At 39.0% G+C, this 13,019-nt stretch overlaps 1 protein-coding gene across 2 annotated transcripts in view; it reads left to right on the top strand.

Annotated features, from left to right (window-relative positions):
- Positions 1–13,019, top strand: part of STAP2 (signal transducing adaptor family member 2) — a 1,003,160-nt gene that overhangs the window by 896,347 nt on the left and 93,794 nt on the right. The gene's annotated exons all lie outside the window — the stretch shown is intronic.

A 13,019-nucleotide genomic window follows, 5' to 3' on the forward strand; every position in this document is an offset into this window, starting at 1 on the left:
TTCTATCAATACTTGTATCATAAGGTATACTTGTATCAGCACTATAAGAGCTCATGTATGATTTACATCTTGTAGATCACAATTTCTTATATATATATATATATATATATATATATATATATATATATATATATATTTTTTAATACCCATCAGGATGACATTCCCCCTTTTAAATATTATTGTGTGTAAATACACCTTTCTATATATTTTATGCATTTTCTTATGGATATCGATATATATTTTTATATTGGTAGAGTAATATCTCTTTAAATTGTCCTAGTATTTAACAAGCATCAGTTGTAGTGATGTGGTCTGATGAAGCAACATTAAGTTGTGGCTAACCGTTGTCTTCTGCAATAAAGTACAGTGACTGATTTCAGTGTGTAACTTTGGTGCCATTTACTTTGCTGCTGTTGTGTGTTTTGGGCACCTCAGTGTACCTGCAGCCGTTTGGTTTTTGCATCTTCAATATTCCTTCCTAGCCCTGGTCCATCTTTTCTATCTCCTACTTTCGTGCACTCCTCCATTCTTTTGATTCTTCTTGGACTTCTATATTCCACCACCAGCTTTCCTTATGTACTTTACAGTGTTGTGCTAGTTATTTATAAAGTAATAAGTTACTATTACTAGTTACTTTTAAGTGAAAGTAATACATTACTATTACTTATTACTTTTCTAAGAAAGTAATATATTACTATTACTAGTTACTAACTAAAGTAACTTGTTACTTTTAGTTACTTTTATGTAAGTATAGTTTATCTTTTGTCATATTCTGATTTACTCACACATTACTTGTGTGCAAGGAATCACGTGGTTGCTGCACATGAATATGAGTGTGTTATTAAAGCTGTATAAAACCAAAAAAAAAAACCCTTTAATTTTAAATTAACCAAATATTCGTAATAATTGTAGAAGTAAAGAAGAAAAATAGTATAACCGACAGGGTTTAAACTGTGTTTGTTGTGGTAACTGGGAAAGATAGCTGCTAATAGAACACTGAATGGTTTCTTGGCTTGGGGGTCGGGGACCCTGAAACTATTACCCTGCCTAGGGGCCCTCTATTTTGACCATGGCTTCGGTGTCCACACCATTTGAACCCTTTGTATAGTCAGCGGCTATGATCTGCAAAAGAAGGTCAGTTGCTACCTGCCTAATGGATGGACAAAGATGAAATGGGCCACAAATGACCTGAATATATATGTTTGTTGCCCTGTATGTTGTCACTCTGCATGTTCCATAGGTCAATTCACAGTCCATGGGCTTAAGGTATAAGGTTTGCTTGCCTTCCCAGCCAGAGTTGATAAGAACTGAGCCACCCTCTGCCAGCCACTTCTGGTGTTATGGTCTACCTTGTGGTGGTCTTGTTGCAGGCAATATCTTGTGCTAGGTCTTGATGTGCAATGACCTCAGCACATCTGTAATTGTGTCTTTTAGCACAAAGCAATGATGGCGTTGCAAAACACCCTGCCAAAGCAGCTGGTCCTGAGACCCTTGTTTGTTTTACCTTTATCCAGATGCTCATGTTGTGTGTTCATGGGGCCTGCAGTAATAACATATCTCCTAGAAGGTGAACAGCTTCCAGTCATATCGGGCTAAGTTCGTCCATGACAAATCATGTACGCATGTCAGTTACATTTGTCTGTCTGTGCATGTGCATGTCACATTTCATTATTGACTCCAGCATCTGGCCCCTCCATGCATTTGATGGTTGTATACTTGTCTGTTGTCATGTTGTGACACTTCCAATTGTCAGATAACAGCAAAGACAAATGGCCACATCTTTGCAGCACTGTGCTAATGGTCAGTATTTCAGCATATTGTGTCTCTCACCTCAGCCTTTCCAGACACATATCCATGCCTTGACCTTGCACAAGGTTCAATGATTTTCTTGTAACATGCCTTGTACTTGGAGTGTAGAAGACCACATTGTGGTCCTCCCAAAAGAACATTTACCTGTCATGTCTATGTGCTGGTTATCTGTCATGGTGAACCTCCCCCAACTAGTATCTACATGTCATGCCCTTTGAGCTATAGGCATAGCTCTATTTCAGGGGACACACAGGTGTAGTTCCCACCGAGTAGGGGAAAATTAATATGAAATAAATCTTAATTTAAAATAGGTTATATCATAATTTGTGAAGTAAAAGTTGGAGGAAATATAAAAAGAGACAATAAGACATAATGAGAAGAAGAAAGAAAATGAACCAAATGAAGAATATATTGTTTAAAGAAACTGATGGATGCATAGTTAGTTAGTTAAAGGAAAATTAAATACAAGGTAGAGTGAAAGAAGAGATGAGATAAAAGAATGGGTTGCTAAAAGGTTTTGTACCTGCTTTTTAATTTCTCCAGATCTTTCTTGGTTTCTAATACCATGACAGAATGAACCCATTGGAAAGTCAGCATGATTAAAATTCAAGAAATTAGTATTGTTTTTGATCTTTGGTGTTAGCCAGAAGTGTTTCGGTAGTACTCTTCAGCTACCTAATCCAGTAATGACTCCTTCTGCACTGTATAGAGTTACATGCATCAGTAACATATCTATGTACCATCATAACCTTTTCTATATAAAATCATTGCCCTTCCACTATTGGAACTGTCTGGGCATTCTTCTCCACATCACCCTTTGTTTCTGCCTGCAACCCGCATTTATGTGACTTCCTGTGTCTCTGTACATAAGACACTGTAGTCACGGGTGTAGCAATTTACTGATCAACGCTACTTTGTCTTCTTCAACCACATATCTGTTTTCTTGCATCTATTTTCGAACTGTTGGTAATGGGTAACCCATCGCGGATAAACTCATCATCTATACCGTACTCTGTGGCTCATGTTTCCAGTGTTTTTCAGCTACTCAATATTAATATGTTTGCATAATCCCCAATGCAACAGTCTCACACATTATTATGCCTTCATATATAGTCCTTTCCATATTAGTATATCATGACCAGCAACAAGATGTGTGACTGTTTCAATTACTTTTGCAAAACCTATTGCTTGTCTGTTTCTCCCACATGTTTAATGAACTTGGTAACCAATGTGCATATAGTCCACTATCTTGGCCTGCCAATATTAACCTTTCATCTTTGGTTTAAATTACCTCTCCCAATCATTCCTGTATTTAACTTGACTCGCTAGAGGTTGTCTAAAGTTTTCTATACTGTAAATCATATTTATGCATTTTCCACATTTCTTGCCTTCATCTGATCCTTCACCTTGTGTCTTTGTTTTGTTTTTTGGCACATTCAGCTCCTGCCTGATTTTTATCTAGTTCTGGTTTGATTTATCTTGCTTGACGCTGAAATGCTTCTTGCTAAACTAAGCAAGAAGTCATCTTAGACTTATTCTCCTCATGTTTTAAAACTTACCACATTTAGGTCTTGTGAGGTCAGCAGATATGTATTCAGTCTATACAATTGCAGATCCATACATGTATCACCTCAAGGAGGCCCATACCTCCTTCTTCAGAACAGGGAATATATTATTTATATTTTATTTATTTGCATTTGTTGACCGATTGGGTCTAGCTGGATGCATGTCCATTTTCAGTAGAGGCCTGGGGGAGAAAAGCTCCACAAAAAGATGGTATGTCAAAATAGAACACTTGTTATACAAAAGGAAATATTTACAATTGAAAGTAGTATATAACTATTTTATATTTAGTATATAATTATTTCATAAGTATAATCAAGAAAACTAATAGGTGCCTTTTTTTTTATCTATCTCAGAATTGATAAATAGAGAATAGAAACAAAAGTAGAAAGTTCAGGAAAAGGTAGAGAGAAAAAAAAGCTAGCCAGGGTTAGTACAAGGGCAGAGCCATTGGGAATTACAAAGTTTTTAGATGCTTCTGAAAGTAGGTAAAGAGGTACTGTAGGAAGTCACTTTGAAGTTTGTTCAGATAGGGTGCAGTACAGTTGAAGAAAACAGACTGTCCCCAGCTTTGTTGATTTATAGGAGGCAGTTGAAGTTTGGTGGCAGAGCGTATGAAAGATATGTTTATAAGGAGTAAGAACTAAGTATGGTATTAGGAAGGCTGATAGGAAGATTTTGTGTGGGTGATGGTTAGTTGCCAGGTCGATCGGATTTTGTGTTCCAGCCAGCCTAGTTGTTTAAGATTAGAGCAATGATGTAGTAATGGAAAAGGGGCCCCTGTTGCAACTATTATATTGTTATATGCTATTGTTAGTTTATTGAAATTAGATTTAGATAAGTTTGTAAAATCAGTGAGTACAAAGAAGGGTAGAGAGCAGGTGTGTTTGTGCTATAGTACTCCAGCTGAGGTGGTAAGAAGGGTTTAAGTTCATAGAGAGAACCAAGTTGGCTGACTGACTTGATGGTAAAGTTAATGTGAAATCAAAGTTGAGATTGTGGTCTATTGTACACCAAGAAGTTTGTAGTTGGGTCAGGGGATATTATAGTGCCATTGTTAGAAGTTATATTGAAGGTAAAAGAAGATGACTTTGTGAAGGAGGGAAAAAAAAGCAATAATTTGGGGTTCTTTTTGGGATTTGCAAGAGGTACACAGGAAACTGGTTTTCAAGCTGCTGTGAAGACTTCCTTTGTAGTAGTCTGAAGCTCAATCAGAGAATGCTGAACATATTGTGTTGAGTCGCTGCATATTGAATACAGATGATTGTGGAAAGGACTTACGTTGTTAATACAGAAAAGAGGAGAGGACCCAGTATTGAGCTCTCAGGCATTTCAAAGAACAGGCTCTTGATAGGAAGAAGAGATGATAATTGATTTTCCCATAGCACTGCTTGTTGTCTATCTTCTAAGTAGGAATTAAAACCACTGGATAGTCGAGAGTCCAAATCAAAAAGATTTAAGGATGTTTAGTAAGAGAGTATGGTTGACCATATCAAAGGCCTTAGGAGAGGTCTAAGAATAGAGCTGAGGACAGCAAGCTGTTATTCACTTTTATTAATATGGTCAGTGAATGACAAGAGAGCAGGGTGGTGCTGTGATGAGGTCTAAAATCAAAAAGGGCAATCTGTTAGAGATTGTTTTGGGAGGATGGTCAAGTAATTGCCTACAAGACATTCTTTCTGGAAGTGATTTTAGCTAATGGAGCAAAGGCGGGACTTGAAGTTTGAGAGCTCACAGTTACCACTCATGTAGTGGAATGGATATGAGACCTCCAGAGGTTGGGATAATGCCTTCAGTTATGGTTCATTAATCAAATGGAGACAGGAAAGCGCGCTTCTCTTTGGCTGCACCTGTAGGTACCAGCTTGGATGAGGTCAGCTTAGGGGGTAAGGTTTAAGCTCTGTGGCAAGGTATAGATGATCTGCTGAGACTGGCTGGTGGCTTGAAAGGGGGTTACTGTTTAGAGTGAGGTGCTGAGTAGACTGAGAGATAAGGTTGATGCTAGGGAAGCAGTGTCCGAGAAAATGAGTTAAAAGTATCAGCAATTAGATTGGGTGGTCTGAGGAGGTTAGAAGGAGTAGGTGTTTTGAAACTGCCTGCGTGTAGTTTGTTGACACCAGCCCAGAATTTCTGAGGTTTTTGACATTGTGTGTGTTGAATCAGTAGTTATTTTTTTTTTATTCAGAATATTAGTTTCTTTGTTTTGTTTCGTTGTTTAAAGGTCTGGTGGTCAGCTGGGTTTTTGCAGATCGTCATTTGTCCTAAGTCCTATTTCTAAGTATCATTTTTGTTTGGTTTCTTGATCAGCCAAGGAGCAGGCTTGTTTGGTTTTTATTAATCTTGTGGGGGTAACATGGTTGAGGATTTGGAGGAATTTGTTGTTAAAGTATAAAACATCCTCATCAAGAGGTAAGTATTTTAGGGGAGACCAATTGCAAGCTTTGAGTTCTAATTGGATGTTGGCTTGTTTTTGAAATTGGGTTTTGTTCCGGTAGATCTGAGTTGTGGCTGGCTGAGATAGGGCTTTTTGTCTGTTGATGAAAGGACGGATGGTCACCAATATTATCAGGTAGTGTTCCTGTAATATAAGTCATAGGGTTGGCATAATCAGAATCCAGTCCAGGTGCTCATTTTGAGCCGGTTTTGTTTTATTCAAGGGACGGTAATGGTTTGATTAAAGCCAGAGGCTTATGTGTGAAGTGTATTTGGAAATACAACAATTCCAATCATTAAAGTCTCCTAGTAGTATAGTTTCCGAGGGAAGGAGTGCTGGAGAGCCAGCTCAGTAATTTTCAAGGTATTAATATTGTTACCCGGTGGGATGTATTAGCAAATGATATAAATGGATTTATTTGTATTAATTTGTAGTTTGCGATTAAGATTTCACTATTACTTTTATGGGTGGTTTGGTATCTAGTAGGGTAAACCCGAGTTCAGTTTTGTAAAGTATAGCTACACCTCTACCCTTTTGATGTGATGGTCAAGTCTAATGATGTTATATCCCAGTGGTAATATGTCATTATTCTTAGTGTCTGCCTTTAGCCAGGTTTGAAGTTAGGCATAGATATCAAAGGAATATAAGCCAAGAAGTGGGCATGGAAGTTGTTATTTTTATTATTCAGGTTGTGGGAATATTAAGGTGGCTATCTGAGAGAATTGGGACTGGTGGTAGATTTTATATATAGCTTGGTTTATTGAGGGATAGTGTGTAGGTTTGGGCCTGATGATGAATGTCGCCATAAAGGAATAATAGCTGTTGTGACTATGTGTGTTTGGAAAGTTTGAAGATATTGAAAGGTTTCTTGTTTTGGAGAAACTTGATAAAGTTGTTCTATGGTAGTGAGGCATGAGGTATGAGATGATGAAGTTATGTTGCTGTGTGGTTGTGGGGTGTATTCAAAGTGGGTAGTGGTCTATTTTAGCGGTTAGATGGGATACAGTTAACTTTTCTTGTTTTGAAGAAGGTGAGGAGTAGGAAATGAGAAGAGTGGTTTAGGAGTAGAAGGAGGGAGAATATATGGTCTCATATGCACTGATTTTTATAAATCATTTGATGAGCATGAAGCATTCTTCTTGTTTTCCTGTTCAACCTATCCAATGCCTTTTGGGGCCAGTCAATCACCCAAAACTGTATAGGACAGGTAAAGCAAATTGGTTTATAGCTTGACTTTGTTCCTAGATGTCAGTGGTGTTTTAATAATTTCGTTTCTAAATTTTCCTGTATTTAAGTTTAGCTGCATTTCTTCATGTTTTGCACAGTTGATCCTTTATCAATCTCAAATATTTATATACACTGAATCTGCCAAGTTCTTTATATCACCCTGTCCCAAACGGATGTTTTCTTTGTGCTGCAGCTTCCTGCTTTAAAGGTTAAGCTTTTGCATACCTATCAAGACCAAATGATATCTTATATAATCTGAAAAGTTTGACCACTTGCAGTTGTGTTTAGTTCCTCATCTGATTACAGAACTATACAGTTTTAAATCATCCACAAAAGAAGATGAGAAGTCTTTACACCTTTGTTTTTTTTTCTGGGAGCCAAATTGTATGGACCCAATATGTTGGCAGACAGCGAATGGGTTGAAGACAAGACAAAAGAGCAAAGGTGACAAAGAGTCACCCTGGAATATCCCCTTTGGATTTTATCCCTGCATAATAATTTGTCCTTTATCATGGCTTAACCGCAAAGTGGTTTGCCACTGTTTCATGGGTCACTGTAATGTAACTATCGTCTAGGCTGTATCTATATATTTAAGCACCTTCTATCCTGAATGTGGGATATTGTCAAATGTTTTGTAGTCTGTCCATGCCATACTTATCTTTCCTTTACAATTCTCCATTATGACTTTATTTAACAACAAATGATTAAAGGTTGTTCCATATGACTTTATTTTGTTACCCTTTTGTTCAATTGTCAGCGATTGGAGTTTTCTTCTAAATGACTAGAAACTCTGTCGGCATCAATTCCAGTGAATAGTTAATAGGTTGTCAGAAGCCAAGTTATTGGTCTATAGTTTTAGGATAGTTTGCAGGTCTCGATCTAAATAGGAGCATTGCTTTTTCTGTTGTTAACCATGTTGGTGTCTGTCTTCAATATACAATAGTTCTTACTATGGCTAAATCTTCATGTAAAGATGTTAATACTTTTAGAAATTAGGTACTGCATCTGGGCTCAGTTTTCCAGTTAGGAGCTTCTTTCAACTTTGTTTCAATCTCTGTTACATCATCCCATTTCATATCCTGCATTTGAACTTTATCTTCCTTTACTGGCTTTATCCATTTAACATCTTTATGTTCCACAGGATCTTCATATAGATATTTCTTCAAATGTATCTTATTTCTTCTTTTTGCCTAGTGTCCCACCTCCTTTATAAACTTTTAGGTCATTAATAAATTGCTTATTTTGTACTTTTCTTTTTATATTTATATGCATATTCTTCATTTCTGCCTGTGCTTTTATCATCACATCTATCTTTCTGGAGTATTTTTATTTGTTCTCTTGTATACTCTTCTGTAACAGTGACACTTCTTGTCCTAATTGCTTCATAGTTTTCTGTTCGACACTTCCATGATTTTATTTCTCCTCCTTTCCTTCCTGCCCTGTGTTTTTATGGTGGTAAGACTTTTTTGTTATTAATTTATTTGTGTTGTTCATTTGTTTTATCAGACTTGTAACAATTTGTAATATTGTGTTCATTTGTTTATCAAACTTGTAACTTTTGGGTTTTATTGATTTTCATAATTTGTTTCTTTCAGTGATCTTAATATGTCCATCTCTATTAAATCAATCAACTCTTCTCTTAGATCATTATCTTCTAAACTGAGGGCATTCTTTATTCCTCCATTTCCTGTATATTCTACAGAAAGTTCCAGAGGATCTTTCCTGTGTCACATTCTCTTCTAGGTTTCATCCTGGGTCATCCATTGGGTTTCTTTCATACCGGGAACTCATTGGCCTGTCACCCACAACACTGACTTTGTTGAGTTGTCACTGTTTTTCCCTTGCTGTGCAATCTAAACTGAACTTTGTACTGGTGTCCTATGGAAGGGCCTCCTAAAGTATCTTCATATGGCAACTCAATCAGATGTTTCCGCTCCAATGATTTCTCTCTAATTTAAAATCCATTGGGTTGCACTATCTTGTTTGAAATGTTATCAAAATTAGATTTTCTACACTAAATCCTTTCACTTGGTGCAGGTGCTCCATAACCTCAGTTTCTATTTCTTTTAACTTCTCCATTATTACTCCATTACTAGTCTCTTTTCTACTTTTCCTCTTTGTTTTATTTTTTTTGTATTGTAAAATTTCTTCTCCATATCTTGGATGCCTTGGGTTCGTATTTCCTTTTCACAAATATCTTTTGCTACTGCTCTTTTTGTATTGTTTAGTTTTGCTTTCTCCTCTTCTTTTTCTTTTCTTTTCTTGGAGTATGATGTTTTGCAGATGACATTGTGATCTGTACTGAGAGTAGGGAACCAAGTTGAGGAGACCATGGAGAGGTGGAGATATGCTCTAGAGAGGAGAAGAATGAAGGTCAGCAGGGCTAAGACAGAATGTATGTGTGTAAATGAGAGGAAGGGTAGAGGAATGGTGAGGATGCAGGGAGTAGAGTTGGTAAAGGTGGATGAGTTTAAGTACTTGGGATCAACAGTTCAGAGTAATGGTGAGTGTGGAAGGGAGGTGAAGAAGAGAGTACAGACAGGGTGGAATGGGTAGAGAAGTGTCAGGACTGATTTGTGACAGACGGGAACCAGTAAGAGTGAAAGGGAAGGTTTACAAGAGGGTAATGAGACCAGCTATGTTGTATGGATTGGAGATGGTGGTATTGACAAAAAGGCAGGAGTCAGAGCTGAAGTGGCAGAGTTAAAGATGTTAAGATTTGCACTGGTGTGACAAAGATGGACAGGATTAGGAATCAGTATATTTTGAGGGTCAGCTGAGGTTGGACAGTTTGGTGACAAAGTCAGAGAGGCGAGGATTGCATTGGTTTGGACATGTGCTGAGGAAGGATGATGGGTATATTGGGAAAAGGATGCTATGGATGGAGCTGCCAGGTAAGAGGAAAAGAGGAAGGCCTAAGATAAAGTTTATGGATGTGGTGAGAGAGGATATGCAGGTGGTTGGCGTGAAAGAGCAACATGCAGAAGACAGGAAGAAATGGAAACAGATGATCCACTGTGGTGACCCCTAAGAGGAACAGCCAAAAGAGAAGAAAAGAAGTTTTGCTTTCTCCTTTGAATAAATATTGCACCATATTAAATCACTTTCTGTTTCCCATGTCCATATTTTTTCTTCAGCTATCTCCTGCTCTTCCTGTTTCTCCTTACTTGAGGGACTTTTCCATCATAGTTCATAGGTGTACTAAGCTAATGGCCCTGGAGCCTTGCAAGCCTAGTTCATAGAAGTGCCCTGGCATCATGCCACCCAACCTAAGTTCCCAGTGCCTCTATCAAGTAGAGCCACTGGAGTGATCCCTGGAGTTAACTTTCTCTTTCCCATCCACTCATCAAGATTTCTCTTGAAGAGGGCCAGTGAGGTGCTCTGCTTCACATGTATGGGAAGTCTATTCCAGAGCATGGGCAGTCTCTGTGTTATGAACCTGTCCATTCAGCAGGTTTTGTTAATTATGGTGATGAGGGTGAGGTCTCTGGAGCCTGTGATGCGTAGGGATTGGGATTTCTTTAGATGTAGCATTTCTAACAGAGATAGGTCAGACATGGCTTTCTAAGTCAAACAGAGATTGCCTCTTAGTAGACAATATAAGAAAGAGAATAGCTGGAGTTTTTTGAGTTTGTCCATGTAGGACATGTGTTTAAAACCTAGGATCCTTTTCGTGAGGTACTTTTGTGGCCTTTCTAGCTGTTGCATGTGTCTAGTGAGGTACATGCCAAATGAGGCATTATATTCGATGATTGGCCTAATGAGGGAAGAGGAGAGAGAGATGATGACCTCTTTCTTCCTAGATGCAAAACCCTTGGTAATGAGATGTGCCACATAGAAGGACTTTCTGACCACAGTGGCAATGTGGTGGTCAAAGGAGAGGTTGCTGTCAACCTGTGTCCCCAGATCTCTTTTAATGCCTTCAGTGTTCAGTGGGCTGTCATCGATATGGTAATTAGTGGGAACTGAGTTTTTCCCAAAGGGGATGACGACACATTTGTTTGGCATTAAGCATAAGGCCATGGTTTCAACACCAGTCATTGGTCTCAGTGAGGCCTTTCTGTAGGATGTCTACATCACTTGGGGAGTTAATAATGGCTCCCAGCTTGCAATCGTCTGCGAACTTGGTCAGCCAGAATCCCTCCATGTTGGCCTAGACTTCTGAGAAGTAGATGCCAAACAGAGGACCCAGGACCGATCCCTGTGGGACTCCACTCATGATTGGTCATCAGTCTGACTTGGAGTCCTCTACTTCCACACTGTGGGTTCTATCTGTGAGCCAGTTTGCAACCCATCTAGTCATATAAGGGTTGATGCCTAGTTTGATGAGTTTATCAATAATTCCTGACTGGGGAATGGTATCAGAGGTCTTGGCAAGATCGAAGTAGGCTGTATGAACTGCCAAACCCTCATACATAGCTCTGGTGATTGACTCAAAAAGTCAAACAGGTTGAGCAGGCATGATCTACCTTTCACAAAACCAAATTGCGTGGGATCTAGAGTTTGGTGATTCCTTATATCCTTGTTAATTAGGTCCATGATGATGTGCTCCATAGCCTTACATATTAGATATCTCAGGCTAATGGGGCGATAATTCCCAGGGTCTGTAGTCACTCCCCCTTTATGAAGAGGGATGACTGTAGCAGTGTGCCATTTGATAAAGCCTGAGGTGAGGCTGTGATTGAACAGGGCACACAGACATGGTGCCAGTTCACTTTGTAGTTCATGTAGAACACATCCAAGAATATTGCTGGGTCACATGGAAGCTGTATTCTTGGCCTTGGACAATGCAGCTTTAACCTGTTCTGAAGTAATGCTGAGTGCCTCTGGTATTGTGATTGGTCCTTGGGGGGGGGGGGGTAAAGTGGGCTGTGAATCTGTTACCAGTATGTTGGCAATATCTGTTGACCCAGTATAGGAGCTACCATTGTGCAGTAACTCAGAGCAAACCTGGGTATTGCCATGGAGATTATTGATATAACTGTAGAAGGCTTTGTGGTTGTTTTTAGTGTCTGCTGCCATTCTGCCTTCATAGCTGGCTTTAAAGGTTTTAATAAGGGATCTCAACTTTTTGTTGAGGCTAATAGGGGAGTTTTTCCACTCTTGTGACTTCACCTTTTTCTGCAACAGTTTTTTTCCTTCTGTTGTAGAGTTTATTAATGGCAGGGGACCACCAGATAGGCTTCCTTTTTTTTTGAGGAGAGCATCATGATTCTGTTGGGTATGGCTAGTTCCATGCATTTATGTACATGTTTTGTGTATGATTCAGCAGTCATGCATCTATTTACCATTGACATGGGTGCTGTAAAATTAGCCAACTCTGTTTTAGGTGCCCAAAATCAGCTTTGGAGAAGTCTTTCATGGTGGTTACACATTTGGGGGGAGGGGGTTGAGATGTGGAGTTCCATGGTGATTAGTTTGTGGTTGGATATAACCAGGGAAGAACTGACTATTGGTATAGAGAAATGGTTGTCCATGTTTGTAATAACCAGGTCAAGGATGTTGCTTCCTGTTGTGGGGTGAGAATAAACTTGTCAGGGCATTGGAATTGATGAATTCCAGGAAGTGTTGGGCCAGTGTTTTGCTGCATGAGTAGTTTTTTCAGTTGATGGAGTTGTAGTTGAAGTCACCTAGTATCAGAGTGTTGGGTTGGACCCTAATAGTTTCCAGGGTGCTTAGGAACATGGAGTGAGAGTCATGGGACATGGTTGGGGACCTGTAGCAGACTACGAACAAAATCACCATCTTACCCAATGTTAGTTGTACCTGAAGTATCTCAGATGTGTTATGCTGGGCTACTAGTCTGGAGGTGTGCAACATCCTTTATGAATATGAAGACACCACTGCCTTTGGAGCTTCAGTCCATGTTCTGGGGCCAAAAGGTTTGGAATGAGTTATAGCCTGGTAGCGCACAGGGGTGCTTTCTGCTGCTTTAAAAAAGGTCTCCATTACAGCACAAATGTCGATGTTCTCCATTTTGAGGAGT

Source organism: Protopterus annectens, chromosome 13.part0 (genome assembly GCF_019279795.1).
Source record: "Protopterus annectens isolate FY-2018-M chromosome 13.part0, PAN1.0, whole genome shotgun sequence".
NCBI classification, from domain to species: Eukaryota; Metazoa; Chordata; order Ceratodontiformes; family Protopteridae; genus Protopterus; species Protopterus annectens.